At 39.3% G+C, this 26,697-nt stretch overlaps 1 long non-coding RNA gene across 1 annotated transcript in view; it reads left to right on the top strand.

Annotated features, from left to right (window-relative positions):
- Positions 1-2,995: 2,995 nt before the first annotated feature.
- LOC123351897 overlaps positions 2,996-26,697 on the top strand; it is an 83,263-nt gene continuing 59,561 nt past the window's right edge. Inside the window, exon 1 of the long non-coding RNA XR_006574077.1 lies at positions 2,996-3,174. This is a non-coding gene — a long non-coding RNA (uncharacterized LOC123351897). The remainder of the gene's footprint in view (positions 3,175-26,697) is intronic.

The raw sequence follows: 26,697 nt of genomic DNA, 5'->3' as shown, positions 1-26,697 counted from the left end.
AAGTGAAGGATACCATGTGTCCAATTAAAACTAACTTGTCAGTTAGAATATCAGCCATCAAATACTCATAATATACTAGCTGCAATCAATCTACAGGCCAAGAATTATTTGGTGAAATTATTTTGAGTAATTAATAAACCTAAGGAAATCCTGATTTTCTGGCAGATTTTTTTTTTTTGCAAAGAGAAAATATGGTGAAATTTGTTGGATAAATTATTCAGTGTATTTTATTAATTCAAATCCTTTCTCCACAGGCTTTGAAATAAGTATGAGTACAACTTTCCTTCTCTGAGTTAATAGAAGTAAAATTTCCAAAGATTTGGTGCTTCTATCTTCTCTGTCACTATAAACGTCTTAAAAACAAAAACAAATCGTCACAGCTTCTTCATGTTGCTTTTCAACTGGGCACAGTTCTGTCTCTTTTTTTTCAGATACCTCTTCAACAGAGCACACAAAGAACATCTTTCACTTGAGGATTTCAAAACATTTCTCAAACATCCATTTATCTTCACTATATCCTTGTGAGGTAGGTAAGTGCAGCAGCTAGTGTGAAGAAGGAACCTATGTTACATGTATCACCAACCGCTAATTACGATTTAAATGGTACTGAGATTCTTCTGTGAGGAGCCATAATTATATGGCTGTATCTTTTACACATTAGAAAAGATAATACCAGTGTCCATGACAATCATAGTGCCTGTGACACAGCTTAAGTGTTGGTATCACAATGCTTAGCCACAGCACCCCTGACTTCCCACAGAAACATGCCATCATTCATGTCTGCCAGTCCTCCCACCTGTGCTTCCTGGGGATATCCCCTCTGGTCTCCTGGCTAAGACTTTGGAACTTCTGAAGAATTCCCAACAAAGAATTAATTCCCAGCCTTCACATTGAACTCAGTACACTCTATGGGGGGAAGTCCTGGCTCCATTGACTTCAATGACAAAACTTCCATTGAGTTTCTGGAGACCAGGAGTTCAGGGTTCTCATTCTCTGTTGCTGATCTTACATAATCATTTATGCTTTTGGAAAAGTGGATGTAAAGCACTACATTTCTAACAGTAGCCTTTTAAGGTTGTGTAAACAACTACACAAGGAACAATATTGTATGAATTGTCATCTGTAACAATATAGTGTAGCCTTGATCAACAGAGCTCTTATCTTATTATTTCCCTACTGTGTCACAGCACTTTGATTTAAGGAATTCCTCTGTAACCTGAGACACAGGACTGCCCTCCATATTAGCTGTGCTGGGATGGTCAGGACTAGCAAGTGCTCTTTGGTACCAGTGCTTGGAATTACTGCTGCACCTTAAGATAAGGAACAGGAGGGAGTTTGAACTCCACGTAGCAGTGGTGCAAATTACAGGAGACTGCGGGGGAAGGAGGGTAAATGCCCCCTCCAAGGTTTTTGCACTTACTCAAAGTTCCATAGGCTGTGGAGCCAGGGTGTGTATATTTGGGGGGTGGGGGGAGGAACGATGGAGATGACCTGACCATTTTAAAACATTGTTCCCTTACTAAATCAGAACAGCTGCTTCTGGAGTGGTCCAGAGCATTACCCTGGTGGCATTATCACAGTGCCACTGAGATGTGACCTGGCCGCCCTTTGGTGCACATGGACCGGCATTAGGGCAAAATTTCAGTGAGTGGTGTTGTGACCTGGTGTATGGGGTTGTAACATCATGCAAATTTGGCCCACCTGCCCCTCCGTCCATATGGAGGAGTGGAGGGACTAAATGGTATTGCGACCAGGCAAACGGGGAATCTGTTCCTGTACAGTGGACCACAGGGGAGAACTCGACACCTGGTGGCACCAGCTCATGCTCTATGTGGGTAAGAGAGAAGGGGAGACTCCCCAGACAAGGAGAGGGAGGGTTGGGCAGAAAAACAGGGACTAGATGGGGTCCCTGTTGGGGATGGGGACTCCAAAAAATACCTGAATTGGTGCCTCTGGGGTCAACCTCTTAAATGAAAATAAATGAGAGGTTGTTTACTATGTATTTCATTGGTAACTTGCACTTTTTGATTTGATTAAAAATCACAGGATATTAAATGGGGTAGGGGCAGGAAGGGGAAAGCTATCTGCCATCACATCTTGCCTTTGTGTAAATATATCAGACAAACACAAGGAAAGAAAAAAATTGAAAAGCTACCATTAAACTAAAAAGGTAAATAATCCCTATTAGTTTAACTCTTGATCAAATTCTGTACTATTCTATATAAAAGAAAAATACTTGGCAATCATGTAGAGCCTTTCACCGAGGATATAAATGCACTTTATAAAGATTCATTAAGACCCACAATATATCTTGTATTATTATCCTCATTGTACAGATGTGGAAATGGAGGCACAGAGAGGCCAAAAGTCACATAAGTTGAAAATAGACAATCCTTGATCCCTAGCCAGTGCTCAAACTACTTTACCATGGTCTTTCCCCGTACTACTGCTGTACTATTCTTAGCATTGTCCCTCAAGAGCTCTTGCTAACCTTGTACCTCTAGTGGATGTAAGTAGTCTATGTAAGTAGTTGCAGGGGCTAGGAGTTCACCACTCAAGCACCAAGATGTTTATGTTTTGTTCTACTTCATGATTAATATCTCATGCAGATTTACAGACACACATTGAACGCTTATATAATGACAAATACAATGTTAATGATCATTTCCTAATTCCAGCTGGCTATAGGCTGCTAGCTTCCCTACAAATTCAAAACTAGGACCCTATAAAGGAGTGGCCATGCAGCAAGTAAATATTACCCCGCCAGAACATTACATAGTTTAGTAAAGAAAACAAACATGGGTTATAGTGGTGGTATGCAACACACAGGACAAGCATCTTCACCAGAAGCACCTTCCTTGATAACTGCCTGTTCCCTATAAGCCTTCCTTACTACAGATTATCTGCCTTATACAAATTTTGTAACACAGACATGTTGGGGGCTGGCCCTTTAAATTTGGCAAAGAGCAGCTGCAGCTCTAGAGTAGCCATTTTACAACTGACTGTTGCTTGCTAGATATTCTCTTTCAGTCAGTAAGAAATACTCATAATATTTCCCCCTTGTTTTCCCAGTATTATTCCTGAGGGCATGGCCCTTTCTCTCAGTATGGAAAGTCTGCAGTTAAATAGGGTTTTTATCTACAATCTACAAAACTGAGGAGCAGCACAACTATGGTATGTGTGAAAAATCTATTGAGTGTAAGTCCTATAAATATAGTGTTTGCTTGTGATTATTATTATTATTGCTGAAAAAGATGGGGGAAGGAAATGATAGAGATAAGTCAGAGTTTCATACACATATGAGCTCCCAGCAATAAACAAAACTTGAAAAAAAGTGTGCATAGGGTATTGGATCAACATTTTTCCAGCATTCAGTCACATTTTTTCAATTAATATTCTCTGCTTCTTCCCCAGTGCTTTTATATGAAATGCTGTAAGTGAAACTAATGTGGATAATGGCCTGTTTGTTTTGATGTGTTCCTTGTTGGTATGTCCTGCAGAGGTGAATTATTTCGCTGTATGTCTTGTTACCCTCCTTGTCTTATATTTGTATTAACTGTGCTAATATTCTTTTGCTATTGTTTTCTTTCTACTGGTGTATTATTTTACTTTATAAGAAAGAAATGAAAAGTACCTAACCGTGGTTCTAGGTGATTTAAAATATATTGTTGTATGGTAATTTACAACTCCATCCATTTACCAGACCACTGTGACCAACAATGGCTAGGGAAGAAAAGACTACATCACTCACTAGTGTCATTATTTTCTTCTTTTATAAATGATATCAATTAGAATAATATCACACAAGTGATTTCACCTGAGCAGAAGTTGCTCTAATTGAGAAGTTAATGGGAATACCCATGTAAGTAAGGGTTTTTAGGATCAAACTTGTCTTTGGATAAGCAGGCTTTGGAATTCACACCTAAAAACTGAGTTTGTCACCTCCCTAATATGCAAGTGCAAAGACAGTTTGCATGACAAATCTGGCTGTTTGTATATGCAAAACCTTAGAAGTGAAAACTTGTAGAAGCACAATTTTGAATGTGAAGTTTTAGAGATTGCATTTGACTATATGACAGATAGATTTAACAGAAGAGAAAAAGTGTGCATACAAAAGTCACTGTTTAAACTCCACTACCATAAGTTCCCTCTATTTGCTCACATATCCATCCCTGTTTTATTTCCCTGAAAAACAGAAACAGCTGGAAACACCTGGGTGAAATTATCTGTACATTATCAGTTTCCTGATGTTTATTTCTGTCACTGGGGCTGCCATATCACTTGGTCTTTCTGAGTGACACTTCCCTTTTGTCACTGTCAGCATTGGTACTGGTGCCAGAAACTCTAATGCAGTGCAGCGAGGGAGTGGCATTGCAGTTCAGATAAGAAACTTTTAAATCCTGAGCTGTCAAGTACATCTTGTTTTCCCCCTCTACAGTTTCACTCCCTATGAAATATAATGTTTAGTTCCTTGGCATGTACCAAGAATCACTGACACCAATTCAGTTCTCTGTAAAAACACAAGAAATAAATCAGTGCAATTCATTCTTATTATAAACACAAAATAAGTGTTTCCTAACTTTTTGCTTCCTGAGTTTAACACTTCTTAGTCTTCCACTTCTCTCACTCCTAACATTTCTGTTTTTGTTATTCATTCTTGTATCCATCTTTTTCTAGGCTTCCCTTCATCTTTTTAACATTCTATTTCTCTCTTGTACATTACCTTACATTAGTCTGTTCTTTGCTTGTATACTGCATTCTGAATTTGCCCAACTTTCCCCTGTTAATACTGCTCTCCAGTGAGCAAAAATTAATTAATACCAAATTGATGAGAAAAACAACAACAAACAAATGAGGTCACTTTTATGAGCAGGGAAATAGCTTTCCTTGTGTGGGTGCTCCCAACCTGTTCTTAGATGCTAACAACTCAGTCTTTTGGAAGCACTGTAAGTTAAACAAAATGGGTATAAGTGGCGATATACCAAAAATGAATTGAAATGCAAATTTATTTTACCGCGTGATAAAAATTTAATAAACAGACATAAACATGAAAAAGACTGTTATATTTTTATGCTATTACAGTAGGAATAGTATTTAACATACACCAAGAGGCAGATTTTGCTATCGATTTATCATTTATGGCCTTTCTGTTTAACTTTATTTTTCCTTTTTCTGTTTTTCATTATTTTACCTCTCACATTATCTGATTTCTATTTTTTGTTTAATTTGCTCTCTATCGCTTTCTCTGGCTTTTTTGTTCATTCATTTCTCCATTGCTTCTCTGTTCTTTCTGTTTGTCTGGTGTCTGGTCTGGTCCCAAACTATGCATACTTGATCTATGCAAAGCTCCTGTTGCCTTCAATGGCAGTTTTGTGTGAGTAAGAGGAGCAGGATTTGCCATGGTAGTTGTTCAATTTCTTATTTCAGGAACATAACAGCATGCTTATTTTAACATAACAAGCTAGGAGGAAATGAAAGTAAGGAGATCCTGATTTTAATCAGAATTGTGCCCTTGCCCCTAGTTTATGATACAGACACATTTGTGATGAGAACAAGGTGACTTCTTCCATTTCTGAGAGGATTAATGTTTCAGAAGAACGTATGACTCCCAAGTAGCCATAGATATTAAATTTCCATAACTCCACCTTGATGCTTATATGCTGGAGATCTGAGAGTATAGAATACATTTTCTATGTATATTCAGAGGCCTATGACAGCCAGTCTGGCTGGTACATAAATCTGAGCCCAGTGAAGGGCCCACATCCATGTTTCTAGGTGCCCTTCATTCCAGGAAGGGACCTGCATTTTTGGTTACTGCAAACAACTGTCCTCACTTGTGTATGCCCTTAATCTAGTCAGCAATGACTCCCAATGACATTTTAGGTGGAGCACAATAAATGGTATATATGCTCATTGATGGCATGATCCTCTGAAGTGCTGTGCACCCTCAGCTACAGCTAAAGTCAATGCAAGTTGAAATCATCCACTGACTTGCAGGATTGTACCCTATGCAGGGCACTTATTCATAACTGTCAATGCATCTTGCATGACATACTAGCAGCCCTTTATCTAGTGTTTCCAGCACTTGTGATTTTATTGTGAGAATCATGATATTCAATGGTTTTCTCTGGGAGTCAAGTGGTTTTATGACTCAGCATTCCTTTTTAAAAAAGCAGATTTCTAGCAAGCATGGCTGTGGAGAAAAACTTGTTTAATGTGACTTGGGAGAACCTTGAAAGCTCAGAAACCAGAAGCCAAATAAAAAGAACCTATAATTGATTATTTTTATAAAATCTCATAGAGTTTTAAGACAATCTCCTGATTTGGATTTCTGAATGGTTGGGGTTGGCAATGCTGCCTATCGCACCTCCAGTCTGGATTCTCATGCAGCTAATGGAGCTGCAGGGAAACTTTCCCCCCAGAGTTGCCTCTCAGCCATCAGGGGCTGCTATGATGGGAACTGCAGGAAAGCACAGTCTACCTCTGCTCTTACAGTACTGACAGGTGCAAACTGGAGAGAGCTGGAGGTCATAGGAGACCAGGGGTCAGCAATGTGTCCATACACGGACACAAGTCTCCGTGGTAAAAATTTTGAATTCCGTGGTCATTTAAAAAAAAACATTGAATGACTGAATGACATCCTCCCCCTACCCCGCCCCAAGGCCTGTCACTAACTACGGTACTTTTGTCAAGTGTCTGTCACGCAACATGGTGGTGCCGATCCCTGTAGGAGACAGTGGTCCCTGAACCCTACTTCCCTGATGAGGAGAGAGAGATTGGCCTGAGATAGTACTGGGGAATGAAAAGGACAGGCAGGGGTAGTGAGTTATATGGGCCTGTGGTGCCTAGGCTCCAGCAATATTCAGGGCCCGGCAGCCCAGCTCCACCAATGTTTGGGGCCAGGTCTCTCTTAGGGGCCCTAGGAGCACGTGCAGTGACAGTGGTGTGAGGTGAGTGTGCTGCTGGGGGGGACCCCTCCCACACAGCTCACTGCTGCCGGTGGGGAGATTGCTGAAAGGAGTCCTCCTCTCTGGCCCCAGCCCCAGGGCAGCCTGCCTGCACCCCCAAACTCCTCATCCCCAGCCCACCCCCCCCCCGCACATCAACCCTCTGCCCTAGTCCTGGGCCCCTCCCACACCCCAAACCCTTCATCCCCAGCCAGAGCCCTCATCCCCCCCTCTACCCTTAACCCTCTTAACCCTCTACCCCAGCTCTGAGCCCTCTCCTGCATCGTGAACCCCACAGCCCCACCCCACAGCCCTCACCCCAACCCTCTGCCTGAGCCCCTCCCACACCCCAAATCCCTCATCACCAGCCACACCCCAGAGACCTCACATTTTTACATTATTTAAAAATATATATATCAGCTTACAAGGCAGGTGCCCAGAACAGGACTTGGACCTGTTCTGGGCACCACCAAAAATTATACAAACCTGCCACCCTTGGGGACAGGAACTGAAGGAGGAGAAAAGCACAATGGGCAGAACATAGAAGGCTGCTACAGGCTCTCCTCAAGGCTTCTACATATAAGTCCCTGCCTCAGGGCCCTCTAGTAACTTTCCCACATTAGTCCCTACTACTTACCCCCTCAAGCTTCTTGGTGTTCCATGGCTTCCTTACTCCCTCCACCTTCTTTTAACGGTGCAGACTAAAAGGCTTCTTCCTCCCCTCCCGCCACCCCACTCCACCAGCTGGTTCCCATTGTATGAGGGACACTGAAGCACTGGCAAGAAATGCCACATTCAGAGCTGCACCAGCCAGAGCAGTTATGCTTTTGAAAGTGTCTCTTAGCCTTTGCTGAGGCTGCCATGTCAGTGCTGATGCAGGTTTGGAACTCCCTGGTGAGATATGGATGAAACAATTTGGAGACCTGGTGTCTAGGACCAATTCAGCCCTGGTATAAGAGGTCACATCACAATAGGGCTGTTTGGGAAATGATGGTTATACATGCCAGAAATTTAATCTAAAGCACTATTTGTTTTCATTGTTTTGTCTTAATTTGGTGGCATTTGTTGGAAAACTGGAATAAAAACCTAGCAAAAACAAAATATTTCTTTTTAAAATCAGCAAAATGTCCTAGTAAAAAGTTGAACCATGAGATGAAAAGAAAAACAACTAAAACCCTGTAACCTATAAAGATAAACAAGCAGCGAAGAACCAGAGCAAACAAATTAGTTTAGCTTGTCTTATAATAGCAATAATATTAATAGCATCGAGTGTACTTGCAATTAACAGCTTTTGTAATTCATCAAAAGCCTCAGCTTTGCACTGGCATTTAACGAAATCAAAGAGCCATTTACTGCTATGTATGCTATAATACCATGAACATTATCCCTTACATAATTCTCTTATTAAATCTAAATGGGTATCTGGGAAACTGAATTTAAAGCATTAATGAAAAAGATATTACATTTTTGCTACACAAGTACTTAATTTAATGGGTCTGTAGATTATACTCAGTGGGTTATCTACACTACTTAATAGAGATGTTCCATGGGTATATTAATAAATAGCTAGGTGCTGTCGTGTTCTGTCTCAGACACTGGTGGCAAGATCCCCCATCCCATCCTGCAGAGAGGACTGATGGGGTGAGTCATGGGGGAAATTCAATGACATTCCTCATTGTGAAGTTTTTCTAGGATCAATCTTGTTGAGAGTGTTGAGCTTGCATCTACACTTGGAAACTTGAGAGGTAAGGCCTTGAAACACGTGACACTTTTGAGCCCCACACAGGTCTTGGGATCTATACTTCATGGCTGCCCCTCGGGCACCGACTCCTCCACTTCATCAGCAATGTGCTTCCAAAAAGATGCTGGTGCCAGGGACTCGTTCACCCTTTGATGTCCCTGGAAAACCTCTCTATAATGATGGAAGGATCCATGGTAAAGAATAAGATAGGTTCTATGCAAAAGTGGAATGGCACTACTATCCCAAAAGGCACTGGAAATAAAGGAGTGAGGATGGACCCATCACTCCATTCCTGCTCTTACAAGCAATGCTGGCTGAGAGCAGGGTAGAGTGTGGGAGAGCTGCCACTGTAGCATGTGCTCTCTCATTGCCCCAAGAGCTCAGTCAGCAAATGGGTTTACTCTTTTGGCTCTTGTTACATCATGGACCCTTCAAATACAGGACTGTGCCTTTAAGACACAATTTAGCCCCATTGTAATTAATTCTTTCTCTCTCGCGCACCTTTGTATATGTCTTTCTGTTTGTAATCTATGTCCTTGGTCCTTTTTACCACTGAGGCAGTAAGGAGTGTCATTATTGCTCTTGTTGGAGGAGAGGACAAGTTCTGGTGCTCAGTTCCTGTAATTTTAGTCTGTTTACACACCATGTAAATAGCTCATAAATAAAACTCTTGTAATACATAGTATTTATTAATACCAACAGAAAATAGTGAAAACATTCTGGCTCATTGGAGTTCATATTAATTGCTTAATATAATAATCCAAGTTTACATGAAAAAAACTCTTACTCTATTCTATAGCATTTTGGGTCTAAGACTGTGAGACGCCTCATTCAAGAATTCTACAGTTTGTGTTAGTGCCATTTATTTTGTTTGAAGGTCAGATTACTCAGTGGTTCTACTTAGTCACTTAAACTGACAGACTCGTAATACTTTTTTCTGAAACTAGCTTAAAAACTGTGGGCAACTAATAATGCATTGCAGTCAAATTCCGTTCTGTAAATGGTGGGACATAAAGCTTTTCTCCCCTTTTGATTATAGTTACATCTAAAAAATGAAATTGAATGAGCATTGTAACTAAGAATGATTTTTTGGATGGGTTTTTTGTTATAGACACATTTTTCAAAGGACCTTAATGAACCAACGTCTGCACACATAAAAAATATCATCAGTGAAATGTCACCCAGGAATAATGTGTGAACTAAAAGGATTATGATTGAACTATACCTGTGCTGTTCAGATTGCTGAATTTAAGGTTGTGTCACCATTTCTATTATAAATTTCCATTTTCAGACATTTTAAACTGAGGTGTAAAGAATTCTCTGGCTATAATGTAACATACAGTGTTTAAGCCAAGAGTAGTTTCTCTTTGTGATTTAAGAATTTTCTAAACTGGTTTTACAGGGAACATGTAATGACAGCTTTCTCTTCTATCATTACCGCTAAGCCTCTGCTCTATACTTAATTATTGTTTATGTTGACTAGATCTGAGCTTGAGTCTCCAAGTTCATAACCAGATCTGAATTTCAATATGAAATTTCCCAACATTCAGGGATGTTTGGATTCCAAGTTTTGGTACAGTTCATAATAAAAGTGCAAATCAGATGCAAAAGGCTCAATCCTGCAAAAACTTGCTTTTGAGCACAGTGCTTACTGCAGTCTTTGCCCAGTAGTAAGTATTTTCAGGATTGGGCCCAAAGTTTGTATCTGTATCCACATGTGAACTTTCCCAGGGGAATCAGGATCATGGATTTCGATTAACATTAATCTCTAATCTAATCTATTGCAAACCCAAATTGTTTCCCTACTCTAGTCTATCAGCTATGCTGTTATCAAGATCATCTCTTCTCCTGCCACTCTGACCATATCTTTCTCCTTTTTAAAATCACTTCATTGCCTTCCAATTTCTTTCCACAGGAAGTTCAATGTTGTGCTCTCTCTCCATCTTCTCTTTTTGTTGCCTAACCTTGTCTATCTCATACCTAATTTTAAGGCTTACCATAGCTATCACTGTAGACTCTAAATGCTGCCTGGGTAAGTAAAATCTGAATAATGAGGTCCCTAGTGTACTTCATTAAGTCCCTTACCTGGATTATATAAATATTGTGTTTGTGTCTATATAAATACTACATACACACCATTTCAGTTATGTTGCAAAACCTCTTTCAAAGAGGAGGAAGCTGCAGCATGGTCTAAAAGGGATACTATTCTGGATTAGGTAAATCTCTTCATCATTCCATAGCTGAAATTCCTTGATAGAGAATTATTTATCACTGACATTCATTAATTACTTGCTACATTTTTGTAAACTGCATTGTCTTAGAATCAGGCAGCTGTCTTAGTGGAAGATGGATGAAAATGTGGTCCTTGGGATAGTAAGAGTCTGACCTGATAAAGGCTTTAACATCAGGGCTATGTGAAACCCATAATTTCCTTGTGGGAAAAGAGATCAGGTGCTAACACATCTCTTCATGGTCTATGTAGAAGTTGAGATTGAAAAGAAAGATAAAAATTGGGGGATTTTGATCGTAGGCAGGGCAGGTGGTCCATTAGTTGTTCAAGGATATCAGCATGATCTTCATTTGGAGGTCTGCACGGCCCAGAACTCCCTTATTATTCTTGTTTTCCTCAAAGGAACTGTGATCATGTGTAGTTGTAAGACTAGTTTTATGGTGTATTCTTGGTGGATATCTTCTCATACCATGCATAACTGGGTTTTGAGAGAGTGATCAATATCTGAGGCCTGAGTTTCTTGAAGGGGATGGGTTTCCAATTCTCCAAATTCCAGGCATCTGGCTTTCGTCCAGAGAGTCTGCCTAGTGTTCATGGAAAGGGCAGAGTTGTAGGAGAGTTCTGAATAATTGTGGTGTGGGGGCAGAGGCATGTGTATGTGTTTGCACACATGCAGTAAGAATCAATCATTTCTTTCCATTTTTCCATGTGGAGATGGGAAGGCAGAAGGCAACCTTGTACCTTTCTATCCATGGTTCTGGGATATGGTCACTATGGTGATGGCATTTACCACTCTGTGAATGCTCAACTGCCCTGGTTTGGTTGTGGGTTAGAATCTCTTCGGGAGGATATATTACTTTGATCTCCTTTGTTCACCCTACTTTCATGCTTTCTTTTCATTCCATCTCTCATGCTTTTAAAGTTTGGAGAGTTAGGTACTGTATGTAACTGAAAGGGCATGCCATTCTGTTTTCTGTATACTGCACCTTAAAGAACAGCTGCCATTCTGAGATTCAATTCAGGGCAAAATGTTACAAAGTGAGTCACTTTGCCTTCTCTCATGAAGGCCTCCTACTTTGATTTTCTTTATTACTGTTTTCCTTAATCTCAAAAATCATCTAATCTGTAAATACATTTTGATATTCGTGTATGGGAAAGTGTAACAAAGCTCTTTCCTCAGATCCTGAAAAACTCGCTGTACTGTGAAGCTTTCTAGCTGTGAGATCACACCCTGCTGTGTGTTGCTCTGTATTGTACTCAACTGTTTTACCCATTTGTGTTTTTAGACTGTGAACTCTTTAGGGCATAAAATCATATCCGCTCATAGTACAGCTCTATGTACACTTTTGATGCTATCGATGTATAACTAAATGATAGTGGGATGATAGTTCCCTTAGCACACTTTTGATGCTACTGATGTATGAATAAATGATGATAGGATGATTGTTTCCTCAGCAAACAATTGAAGCTCATATTTGTAATGAGTTGGTTGAAGTGCAAAGATGAAAATAATATATTTTGTTTAAAATATGAAGATATTCTCTCAAGGATTCTTGACTATGAAATTACTTTACAAATGCAACATCTTCTATGACATGAGACAGTGTGAAGTCTCCAGGGAGTAGATGCTGCCTGAGTCAATGGTATGGACACTAAGAAGCATTTAAAGAATTGACCAGAATGATTCCTTTCTTTTCCATTATTTTACATTGAGTCAATAACTACATACCGGTAGTTACATGGTAGCACATCTGGAGTAATGATTATGGTTATTTAGGTCAATAATTAGTGTTTTAAAAAGTCATTAAATAACTATTTATGTGATAGATGGTAATGGATCCTTTGGAGCAGTAACATGTTATTTCTTATGTATAAGTATTACAATAATGGGAAAAAACACTACTTAAATATTATCACAATATTTAAGAGCACCGTTTTGTGTGGCTTGATAGAAAATTAAGTATGTTTAAGGTGGGGATCTGAAATCACCACCCAGATTTCTCACTTAATCCCATTATTGTCATCCTGGATGGCTGGTTGCTTGCATGGAGCTCATGTATTTGAATTTTTTAAAGTTCATTCTTTGGTTGTGCTGAACTATATGCTATTAGTTCACTGAAGTAGTATTTGCTGGGGATTTTTTTAGGGCTGTCAATTAATTGTGGTTAACTCACGCAATTAACTTAAAATTAATCACGATTAAAAAAATGAATCATGATTAATCATAGTTTTAATTTCACTGTTAAATAATAAAATACCAATTGAAATTTATTAAATATTTTGGATGTCTTTCTACATTTTCAGATATTGTATTCTGTGTTGTAATTGAAATCGAAGTGTATATTATTTTATTACAAATATTTGCACTGTAAAATGATAAACAGTATTTTTCAATTCACCTTATACAAGTACTGTAGTGCAATCTCTGTCATGAAAGTGCAACTTACAAATGGAGATTTTTTTTGTGTTACATAACTGCACTTAAAAGCAAAACAATGAAAAACTTCAGAGCCTACAAGTCCACTCAGTCCTACTTCTAATCCAGCCAATCACTATGACAAATAGGTTTGGTGTCATTTAGAGGAGATAATGCTGCCCTCTTATTTACAATGTCACCAGAAAATGAGAACAGGTATTTGCATGACACTTTTGTAGCTGGCATTGCAAAGTATTTATGTACCAGATATGGTAAACATGTGTATGCCCGTTCATGCTTCGGCAACCATTCTGGAGGCCATGCTTCCATGCTGATGATACTCACTAAAAAAAAAAAATGTGTTAATTACATTTGTGACTGAACTCACTGGGGGAGAATTGTATGTCCCCTGCTCTGTTTTACCCACATTCTGCCATGTATTTCATGTTATAGCAGTCTCAGATGATGACTGGCACATGTTGTTCATTTTAAGAACACTTTCACTGCAGATTTCACAAAATGCAAAGAGGGTACCAATGTGAGATTTCTAAAGATAGATACATCACTTGACCCAAGGTTTAAGACTCTGACGTGCCTTTCAAAATTTGAGAGCAATGAGGTGTGGAACATGCTCTCAGAAGTCTTAAAAGAGCAACACTCCAGTGTGGAAACTACAGAACCTGAACCACCAAAAAAGAAAATCAGTCCTCTGCTGGTGGTGTCTGACTCAGATAATTAAAATGAACATGTGTTGGTCTGTACTGCTTTGGATTGTGATCGAGCAGAACCTGTTGTCAGGATGGACATATGTCCCCTGGAATGGTGGTTGAAGCATGAAGGGACATATGAATCTTTAATGCATCTGGCATGTAAATACCTTGCGATGCTGGCTGTAACAGTGCCATGAGAACGTCTGTTCTCACTTTCAGGTGACGTAAACAAGAAGCAGGCAGCATTAACTCCTGCAAATGTAAACAAACTTGTTTGTCTGAGTAATTGGCTGAACAAGAAGTAGGACTGAGTGGACATGCAGGATCTAAAATTTTACATTTTTATTTTTGAATGCATTTTTTTTGTATATAATTCTACATTTGTAAGTTCAACTTTCATGATAAAGAGATTGTACTACAGAACTTATATTAGGTGAATTGAAAAATACTATTTCTTGTCTTTTTTACAGTGCAAATACTTGTAATAAAAAATAAACAAAGTGAGCACTGTACACTTTATATTCTGTGTTGTAACTGAAATCAATATATTTCAAAATGTAGAAAACATCCAAAAATATTTAAATAAATGGTATTCTATTAATGTTTAACAGTGCGATTAATCGCAATTCATTTTTTTAAATCTCCTGACAGCCCTAGTTTTTTCAAATAATAGTAACTTATTAAGTTCCTGACTGAAACTAAGAGATGCAAGAGAACTCAAAGTTAAGGCTAACACTGCATCTCATCTTGTGTTAAGACTTGAAGTAATCACAGATCAATGTGTGGAGTTTGCATTTGTGGATCTAAACTGCTGTTGCAAAGCTGTGCATGCAATTATTTTCAGTGACAATTTCATGCCCACAAAAATGAAGCCTAGTTTATGATAGGGATAAATATTTTATCCTTAAAAAAAAAACCAAGTGATTCTAACTAACCAAATGTGTCAACTATGATGCCAATAATATCAGTAGTTCATTTATTTAGATACATTACCAGTAGATAAGTAATAATAAAGGTGTTGAGATGAGATAATTGATAATTAGTATAATTGCTGGATTTTATTTTTTGTAACAAGATTGTTGCTTTTCAGCCCAGAGTTTTGCAGAAAGTTATTAATGGCCTGTGTTGTTGCTAGGTATAGTATATAATGTAGTAAAGACTTAAGAAGGTTGCAGACTGTATTATATATTCCTTTTTTCATCAGGACTTTGTGACTTAGCAATATTTTTATGAGTAGAAACTTTGTATACAAGGTTTCACTGATTAAACACTTTTCTTAAATTTTCAGAACACTGATTTTTTTTTAAACAATAAAGTTATGCCCAGTGGATGATATTGCCTACATTAAACCTCTAGTTATGCAGGCAGAAATTATACATTCTGAGAACATTCTCAAATGTTGTAGTTAGAGATTATGAGGTATCTGAAACTTTTGACTCAGATATTACAAGAGCTGCAGGCTTGTCTGCAGAATATCTAAACTTCATGGGACCAAACAGGAATAATTCTGCCTGTGAACTCACTGGAGGATCTTATACCCTTAATAGAATCTGAAACAGAAGAATTGGGGAAAACTACAATGTAACTTGCATTAGAGCTGTTGCATCAACAGTTTATAAGGTGTACAGGCATAGAAGTCTAGGCCACTCCAAGGTGTTAAATCTTGGCCATAAAGGTTCTATAATAGTCAGATTGTGGGCATTTCAAAGCCTCTGATCCTTGTAAATGGCCAGAGTAGTAGACACAGATTACAGATAAGTAAGATGAGTCTGCAGGTTTTATATGGGATGATTTGTACCTGCAGACTTTGAGCTCCATAGGAATGACTGCAGACATTAAACAGTGATAAGTCTACAGACTGTGGTCCTGAATCTTCACGCAGTCTGTCGTAACTTCACTGAAGTCAATGGAGGTACACCAGTGTAAATTAGGAAAGACAGACACTGCATCTGCATGCCTTGTTCTATAGCCAATGCCAGTATTGCCTTCTAATTACCTCACAATTTACAAAAAGCTAGAATGCTTTTTTTTAATGGAATTTTTTGTCAGATAGTGCTTACAAATCCTGCCCATTGTGTCTGCAAAACAGATAAGTTCCTTGAACAAGACTATTTACAGATGACGAATATGCTGCAGAGTTTGTGATCTTCTTGAACCAAAGATGTTCAGTGTATGGATGTTAAATACATACACCAGGTGTCTAGAAAGCTTTTAAATATCCTGATCAGGACTATTTGGTTTACAGAGCAGATAATACGGCTATGCCTGTGAGGTTTGTAATCTTCTTTAATCAAAGCTGTTCATCTCAAAGAATCACAAGGAAACCCTGAATGGGTCTGCAAAAATGTTTGTTACTTGAACCATGTACCATGGACTTTGACTTATACATCTTAAAATCACTGCTCTCTACAAAACGCTAAAATCCAATGAATGGAGAATTTTCCATAAAGCATTAATAAAAATGTTCCACTATACTAGCGCTCATTGAAAAATAAAGTATGTAACAAATTAAGCTTTTAGATTATGCCAGTTTTAAGATGTATTTAGACAAAAGAAGTTAGATTTTTCAGAAAGTGACAAATCACTAATTGTCTGGCTATACCAAAACAAGGACAGGAGACACTTGATATGGTTTTAATCAAGCTGCAACTTTATTATTAGATGTCTGGGACTAACCAGGAGATAAAAGTGTACAGTGCAGGTAACTCCATGTCCATTCAATAACTACTTTGGGTCTTCCAAAAGCCTCCTTCTCTTTCCATCCAGTTCCCCCAGTCAACCCATTGCTGGGACCTTACTCTTCCCCCACCCTTGAATGAGGGTTAAGGTGGGCTATAAAAAAATGAGGGTTGTCTGCCTGCCATATCACCAAACCCGGCACCTTCTGTATTCTGCTCCTTAAACCAACACCTCCTTTTAAGTCCTGTACCAAACCATTTATCCAGTTTCTGTATCCCTTCCCTATGGAATACCTGGACTGGACATCCACCCCACACTTATGTAGTGAGTTGCCACATCATAGCCTAACACCTTTTCCTACTCACCATAATAAGCCCTCCCATTCCAAACATAATGTGAGGAAGGCAGAGAAAACTCCACTCCTCCTGGCCAATCTGGTGGTGAGGGAAAAATTCCTTCCCAGCCCCCGTAGAAAGGAGCAGCTAGCGCAATGCCCACAGCATTGTCCTGACCAAACCAGGTATTTTACCATCTCCAGAGGGAGGATGGGTGCTGCTTCACCTGGTCTGGGGAAAAGGGACCATGTTTGCCCCTTTTGAACTCCTCAGCCCTTCCGGTCCCTGGTGTAGCCCGATCTCTAGATTTTTTTTATATATAGGGCTGTCGATTCATCACAGTTAACTCACGTGATTTACTCAAAAAAATTAATCATGATTAATCAGTTTTAATCACAGTGTTAAACAAGAGACTACCAATTGAAATTCATTAAATATTTTGGATGTCTCTCTACATTTTCATATATATCTTGCATTCTGTGTTGTAATTGAAATCAAAGTGTATATTTTGATTACAAATATTTGAACTGTAAAAACGATAAACAGTATATTTCAATTTACCTTATACAAGTACTGTAGTGCAATCTCTTTATCCTGAAAGTGCAACATACAAATGTAGATTTTTTTTTATGTGTTATGTAATTCAAAAGCACTCAAAAGCAAAACAATGTAAAACTTCAGGGGCTACAAATCGCAAGATATTTATGTGCCAGATGTAAATGCTTCAAATATCATTGCAGGGGACATGCAGAATGTGGGTAAAACAGAGCAGGGGACGTACAATTCATCTCCCAAGGAATTCAGTCACAAATTTAATTAACACATTGTTTTTTTAACGAGCATCATCAGCATGAAAGCATGTCCTCTGGAATGGTGGCCAAATAATGAAGGGGCATACGAATGTTTAGCATATCTGGCACATAAATACCTTGCAACCTTGGCTACAAAAGGACCATGCAAATGCCTGTTCTCACTTTCTGGTGACATTGTAAATAAGAAGAGGGCAGCATTATCTCCTGTAAATGCAAACAAACTTATTTGTCTTAGCAATTAGCTGAACAAGAAGTAGGACTGAGTGGACTTGCAAGCTCCAAAATTTACATTGTTTTATTTATGAATGCAGTATTTTTGTACATAATTCTATATTTGTAAGATCAACGTTCATGATAAAGAGATTGCACTACAGTAATCGTATTATGTTAATTGAAAATACTATTTCTTTTGTCTACAGTGCAAACACTTGTGTAATGGGGTGACGACTCACCGCTGCGGCGCCTCCTGATGGTCGTCCAGGGAATTAGCTTTTTCCACTCAGGAGCGCCCTCTGCAGGCTGGTGTCCTGCTTGCTGCTGGCCCCGGTGTCCCTCCCAGATCCCAGTGCCCCTTACCTCAGGGTTCCACCCCATGCAGTATCCCAGTCTTCCCTGGGGATTCCCCAACCCCCTATCCCCACCTCACCTCAGCCTTTGGCTACTGCCAGTCACCATCTAGCCCCCACTCACTGGAGCAGACTGCAGTATAATTGCCACTCATCATTGGCAAGGAGGGTTTGGACCTGCTGCCTTTGCCTACCCTTGGGCTTCCCCTCTTCAACCCCAGTACCTTTCTTGGCTTTTAACAAAGCCTGCAGCCTGGGGGTTTTCCAGGCCAGAGCTCCCCAGCTCCTCTGGCCTTTTCCCAGCCGTGATCCACTTTAGGTGCCCTGCTGAGCTCCCAGCAGCCCGGCCCATCCCTCTCAGCATCTAGAAAGAGACTCTCTCAGCTCCAGCCTAGCGGCCCCTTTAGAGGGCCAGCTGTGGCCTGATTGGGGCGTGGCTCAGCTGCGGCTGCTTCCCCAATCAGCCCAGACTTACTGGTTTCCCGCCACAGCCCTCTCGCAGGGCTGTTTTAAGCCCTTCAGGGCAGGAGCGGGGTTACTGCCCCGCTACAACTTGTAATAAAAAATAAAAATAAAGTGAGCACTGTACAGTTTGTATTCTGTGTTGTAATTGAAATCAATATATTTCCAAATGTAGAAAACATCCAAAAATACTTAAATAAACGGTATTCTATTATTGTTTAACTGTGTGATTAATCATGATTAATTGTTTTAATCACATGATTAATCGCATTAATGTTTTAAATCACTTGACAGCCCTAATATAGATTAGATCAATTATTTAAGAATCCCCAGTTATCACTTTGAGGGTTGACAGGTTCTTGTCCCAAGATCAGGCTCAGTATTTTATTTAAATTATTATATAGGTGGGAACTCCAATGTGCATAGTTGTAACACTCACACTATAGGAACTCTTCTATATGTACAAATAGTTTGTTTAATACGTTTAGCAATCACAAATACCCCAACTCAGTAAGGTAGATAGAGATACTACAGAATGTACATCAGAACATCAATATACTCACACGTTGCCTTGCAGAACAACCTGAAATGTTAGTCATCATTCTCCCTCCTCACCACTAGCCACCATTCTTGCACCTCCCCAAGATTACATCTCCTTCTCCTACTGCCCCTAGCCTGGGATGCAACTTTTATAATATGATATACTGATGACTCTATGTTTGATGCATATTTAGAAGGGGATTTTCCCTTTTTCCTTATTTGTATATCCTTACCTTACTAATTTTGGAGTGTCTGCCTTCTATAGGTTAGTATATCAATCTCAACTTACCATCATATACATCCCTTTGTTACCATGGCTTTTTTATTGCTAGGTATCTGCGGATGTAGCTTATGTACCAGTTATACACATTACTTCATTGCCGTTACACTTCTGTGGTTCGATCATGTATCTGTTGTCAGAACTTACCCTTAAACACACTATATTCAGCTCTCCAATACTTTTTAAAAAATAATTGTGATCCCAGTGCCAACTGACTGAGATATGGAGATTTCTAAATGTCTGCACAAGGTTTTTACACCTGTGCAAAGTGTATCTAAACTGCTGCCATATCAAAACACTGTAGCTATGTAAGTTGCGAGGTAGTTGCGATTCAGATTTTTGTCTTTTCATGAGAAGATACCCCTATAAAAGTATGAGAAGACTGGCTTATCTGTTCAGAAATATGGGGTATAACTAATTGATTGCTCCAAATTTTTCTATAAATTTAATAGCCAAGTACCACCAACACATAGCTATTTAAGACTGATAAAAATAAGCTATTCTTGCCCTTCCTATTGGCTGGCCAACACAAGTCTAATCAGCCAAGAGACAACCAACATATATATTTTGGACTGTGTAAGCAACTATAATTTCTTTGGAAAAAACAATAAAACAACTGATTCAAAAAAAGAAAAGAAAAAGAGAACTGGATAAATTCATGGAGGTTAAGTCCATTAATGGCTATTAGCTAGGATGGATAAGGAATGGTGTCCCTAGCCTCTGTTTGTCAGAGGATGGAGATGGATGGCAGGAGAGAGATCACTTGATCATTGCCTGTTAGGTCCACTCCCTCTGGGGCACCTGGCATTGGCCACTGTCGGTAGACAGGACACTGGGCTAGATGGACCTTTGGTCTGACCTGGTACGGCCGTTCTTATGTTCTTAAAACTAATAGATAGAGCAAGCGAAAATGCACTTCTTGCTTGTGCATGTCCATGCATAGACAATAACTGTGGCTCTTTACTGTAGCTGGTACTCTGATAGCTGAAACATTGTCATGATTAGGGCTGCATGCTGAGACAAATGAGTCATATGTGAGGAACATGTCTTGATGATGAATCACCCATTTACTTCAAAAATGTAAAATATGAGCAGAGTGAATGTGCATTTGAATGAAAGAACAATTTCAGGAATCAAAATATGGGGCACCCTCAGACTTGCAGAAGAAAACAAACTCGCAACTACAATAAACTACAAAGTGCCAAATACTGCAGACTTTTACTCAGGCAAAACTCATATTGTTGGCCACCGGAGTTTTGCCTGGGTAAGGGCTGCAGGACTGGACACAATGAAATTCTGAGCTATGAGAAGCCTTAAAAAAAAAAAAAAAATCTCAAAACAAACAAACAAAACCCCCGAAGTCCAACAATATACCCTAATTTGTGCTGAGGATTAGAAGATTTAGTAAATAAACATTCTATTTTGATTTACATTATGCAGCAGCATTTGTTGAAAACAGGAATTCCCAGCGTAGTTTAGACAATGAGTTGGGATTATAATGGATGTCAAGGTTCAAATAATATATTGAACCATTTTAAAATCAGAAAAAGCCATGTTCAGTACAGCCCAAATTAGAGGTCCTGTTTTGCTGACAGTTTACATTGAGGTTTTCTCTGGATAGAGCATACGGTCTATAAATGAGAATTTACCACTCATCCTTCTCTTTTCTTTCTTATTGATTTTTTTTTTTAATACCATAGAGGTTTCTCATGCTTCTGCCAGTGCATTTCTGGAAAGAACTGCAGAGATCTTTTGAGTAACAAATACTAACAATTCAACCAAAATGGGATTATATGGTCATGAGAAACAGCTTCTAAAAGCTCATTTGTATTTCCTTTGTTTTTTAATACATTTTCTCTTTACTTTTAATTTTTAAATATGTATGAAACTCCAGTCTATTTTCTGTTGTTGTTTTAAAACTCTACAGGCAAAACATTGCAATTGATTCATATTTTCTAATGCAATGTGTCATTTGACTGGAAACATTACTTTTAAGATTATTTTGTATTATTTTGCCCCATTTAGGTGCTCTGGATAACCAGGAGATATCTGTATGTGTGTGTATATTATATATTTGTAGTTTGTTTGTAGATTATATTTTGCATGTACAGGGTATGTGCCTCAGTTTACCTGATTTACAGTATTGCAGGGGTTCTTAAACTGGGGGTCATGAGGTTATTACACTAGGGGCCGGGAGCTGTCAGCCTCCACCCCAAACCCCGCTTCACCTCCAGCATTTATAATGGTGTTAAATATATAAAAATGTGTTTTAAATGTATAAGGGGGGGTTCGCACTCAGAGGGGTCACCAATACAAAAGTTTGAGAACCCTTTCAGTATTGTGATTGACTGCTTGGAGTTAAATCAAAGAAGGCTGTTATGGGAAGCAAGCAGGAAATAAAACAATGACACACACAAGGTATTTCCTGGGAGAATACCTTACACTGTATAACTCTTACAGTTCCGAGTTAGTGACTGGAAAAATCCCTGCCTGCCTGTTACTAGAAGGCCTATTCTGTGAAGGCCAGAGACTATGATCAAAAGAACATTAAATGGTTAAGTGTGGTGGAACTCAGGCAGGGACTGTGCAGGGCTTACCCGAGACAGCAAGCAGCAGTTCTGTGGAACTAAGGCACCTCCGCAGAATGTGCCTGAGACATCTGGGCTTGCCTAAGCTTTGAGAGAGGTGATGAGCTGCAGGTAAGCAAGCTCCAGGTGTGTGGGTCCTTTGGGGATGTAAGCCTCCTCCCTGCTTGCTGTGTGCTTTTGGGAAAATAGTCAATATGCTGGAAGGAACTGTTCTGAGTCATTTTAAGCAGCTGCTGATCACAAGTAGTTGAATAGGGGTGTCTTGCAGGGAACTAGTTGCAGTTGGGCCTGTTGTGTTAAATGTTGAAAATATGATGCTGCTCCTTCCCCCAGAGCCAGTCTGAGTGTTAGAGCCACTCAGACTACCCAGAGAGAGGTGAGGGCAGTGAAAATTGTCACCTGAGGAGGGGCATTTGTGAGGGAGTGCAAGGTTGTATAAGGCACCACTCACTGTGTAACCTTGGCAGGATGGTGGTGATAGGGGTGTTATAGCCTGATCATACAGCCTAGAGTGGAGTGAACTGTGGCATTCCACTCTGCAAAGAGTGCATCTCAAGACAGGTAATAGTAATGGGGGATTCGATCATTAGAAATATGAATATCTGGGTTTGTGATGACTCGGAGAACTACATGGTGAATTACCTGCCGGGTACAAAGATCTCTCAAGACATCTAGACAGGCTTATGTGCAGTGCTGGGGATGCGATGGTTGTCATGGTCATGTAGGAGAGAGGTCCTGGAGGCCAAATTTAGGCTGTTAGATAAGAGATTGAAGTCCAGGACCTCCATGGTAGCATTCTCTGAAATGCTTGCAGTTCCACGCACATGGCCAGTTAGACAGGCAGAACTGCAGCATCTCAACATGTAAATGAGGTGATGGTGTAGGGAGGACGGAATTGGGGAATCTTTTAGGAAAGGAGGAGCCTATACAGGAAGGATGGGCTCCATCTAACTGTAAATGGAACCAGACTGCTGGCATGTAAAATTAAAAATGTTGCAGAGGAGTTTTTAAACTAAGGGCTAGGGGAAAGCTGACAGGTGAGAGGAGCACATTGTTTGGACAGAGACATCCCTTAGATCTACTGATGGGTATTCTCTATATCCAATAAGGAGAAGAGGATGGAAGTTGATAAAGTACTTGTAGAAACTGAAGAGAAACAGTCACATGAAAAAGAGTCCCATTCAATTACATCACATAATGGCAGACAGCTAAAAAGTAACACATTTTATAAGTTCTTATATACAAAAGTTAGAAGTCTAAATACTAAGATGGGTGAACTTGAGTGCCTGGTATTGAATGAGGATATTGATATAGTAGACATCACAGAAACTTGGGTGCAACAATGATAATCAATGGGATATAGGGATATGAGGGTACAAAATATATAGGAATGACAGAGTAGGTCGTGCTGGTGGGAGAGTGGCACTATATGTGAAAGAAAGCATTGAATCAAATATAATAAAAATCTTAAATAAATCAAACTGTACCATCTAGTCTCTATGGATAGAAACTCCATACTTGAATAATAAGAACATAGAAGGAGGGATATACTACCAGCCACCTGACCAGGATGGTGATGGTGATTGCGGAATGCTCCAGGACATGAGAGAGGCTATAAACATAGAAAACTCAATAAAAATGGGGGATTTCAACTATCCCCATGTTGACTACGTATGTGTCACCTCAGGATGGGATGGAGGGATAAAATTTCTTGACATCAGAAATGACTGCTTCTTGGAGAAGCTAGTTCTGGAACACACAAGAGGAGAGAAAATTCTTGATTTAGTCCTAAATGGTGCACAGGATCTGGTCCAAGAGGTGAATATAGTTGAACTACTTGGTAAAAGCAACCATAATATAACTAAATATAACATCCTTGTGGGGGAGGGGCTGTGAAGAAGGCAACCACAGCAGCATTTAACTTCAGAAAGGGGAACCACGCAAAAATGAGGAAGCGAGTTAAATGGAAATTAAAAAATAAAATGCTAACAAGCTGCATGGAAACTCTTTAAACATACCATAATAGTGGCTCAGATTAAATATATACCCCAAAATAAACAGCAAGAGGACAAAAAAAAAGACACAATGGCTATACACCAAAGTAAAAGAAGCAGTTAGAGGCAAAAAGTGGCAGGTTTCAGAGTGGTAGCCAGGGGTCACTACAAAATGAGCCACCTTGATTACATTGGCCTCATTAGCACTACAAAAGTTATTTTTCCTTCCTTGGTATTCACCCCTTCTTGTCAACTGTTGAGAATAGCCCACTTCCACCATAATTGAATTGGCTTGTTAGCATGCCCCCACCCCCCACGTGGTAAGGTAACTCCCATCTTTTCATGTGCTGTGTATTTATACCTACCTACTGTATTTTCCACTCCATGCATCTGATGAAGTGGGTTTTAGCCCACAAAAGCTTATGCTCAAATAAATTTGTTAGTCTCTAAGGTGCTACAAGGACTCCTCATTGTACAGGCAAAAAGGCATCCTTTAAAAATTGGAAATGAATCCAACTGAGGACAATAAACTCTAGCAAGTCAAGTGTAAAAGTATAATTAAGTTGGCCAAAAAAAGAATCTGAAGAGCAACAAACCAAAAACCCAAAACTAACAGCAAAAAAATGTTTAAGTATATCAGAAGCAGGAAGCCTGCCAAACAGTCAGTGGGGCTACTGGATGATGGTGGTGCTAAAAAAGCATTCTAGGAACATAAGGCCATTGCAGAGAAGTTAAATGAATTCTTTGCATCAGTATTCACTGCAGAGGATGTGAGGGAGATTCCCACACCTTAGCTATCCTTTTTTAGGTGACACATCTGAGGAACTGTCCCAGATTGAGGTGTGAATAAATGAAGTTTTAGAACAAATTGATAAATTAAACAGTAATAAGTCACCAGAATCAGATGGTATTAACCCAAGAGTTCTGAAGGAATTCAAATATGAAATTGCAGAACTAAATCAGCTTCTGTGCCAGATGACTGTAGGATAGCTAATGTGATACCAATTTTTTAAAAAGTCTCCAGAGGTGATCTTGGCAATTAAGGTCAGTAAGCCTAACTTCAGTACCAGGCAAATTGGCTGAAACTACAGTAAAGAACAGAATTATCAGACACATAGATGAACACTATTTTTGGGGGAAGAGTAAACATGGCTTTAGTAAAGGGAAACCATACCTCACCAAACTATTAGAATTCTTTGAGGGGGTCAACAAACATGTGGACAAGTATGATCCAGTGGATATAGTGTATTTGTACTTTCAGAAAATCTTTGACAAGGTCCCTCACCAAAGTAAGCAGTCATGGGATAAGAGGGAAGGTCCTCTTATGGATCAGTAATTGTTTAAAAGATGGGGAACAAAGGGTAGGAATAAATGGTCAGTTTCACAATGGAGAAAAGTAAATAATTGTGTCTCCCAGAGATCTGTACTTGGACCACAGCTGTTTAACATATTCATAAATGATCTGGAAAAAGAAGTAAACTGTGAGGTGACAAAATTTGCAGACAATACAGAATTGCTCAAGATAGTTAAATCCAAAGCAGAATGTGAAGAGTTACAAAGGGATCTCACTAAACTGGGCATCTTGGCAACAAAATGGCAGATTAAATTCAATGTTGATACATGCAAAATAAGGCAATTGAAAAACATAATTTCAATTATACCTACAAAATGATGGGGTCTAAATTAGCTGTTACCACTCAAGAAAAAGATCTTGGAATCATCATGGATAGTTCTCTGAAAATATCTGCTCAATGTGCAGCAGCAGTCAAAGAAGCTAACAGAATGTTAGGAACCATTAGGAAAGGGGATAGATATTAAGACAGAAAATATCATAATGCCTCTATATAAATCCATGGTATGCTGGCACCTTGAATACTCTGTGCAGTTCTGGTCACATCACCTCAAAAAGATATATTAGAATTGGAAAAGGTACAGAGAAGGGCAACAAAAATGATTAGGTTTATGGAACAGTTTCCATATGAGGTGAGATTAAAAAAGAGTAGGACTGTTCAGCTTGGAAAAAAGATGACTAAGGGGGAATATGATAGAGGTCTATAAAATCACAAATGGTGTGGAGAAAGTGAATAAGGAAGTGCTATTTACTCCTTCACATAACAGAAGAACCAGTGATCACCCGATGAAATTAATAGGCAGCAGGTTTAAAACAAACCAAAGGAAGTATTTCTTCACACAACACACAGTCAACTTGTGAGGATAGGTCCATCAATGGCTATTAGCCAAAATGGACAGGGATGGTTTCACTAGCCTCTGTTTGCCAGAAGCTGGGAATTGGTGATGGGACGGATCAGATGATTACCTGTTCTGTTCATTCCCTCTGGGGCACCTGGCATTGGCTGCTTTCGGAAGACAGGATACTGGGCTAGATGGACCTTTGGT

Source organism: Mauremys mutica, chromosome 1 (assembly GCF_020497125.1).
Source record: "Mauremys mutica isolate MM-2020 ecotype Southern chromosome 1, ASM2049712v1, whole genome shotgun sequence".
NCBI lineage: Eukaryota > Metazoa > Chordata > Testudines > Geoemydidae > Mauremys > Mauremys mutica.
The sequence above is the reverse complement of the archived record's forward strand: the minus strand, read 5'-3'. Positions and strand labels throughout refer to the sequence as shown.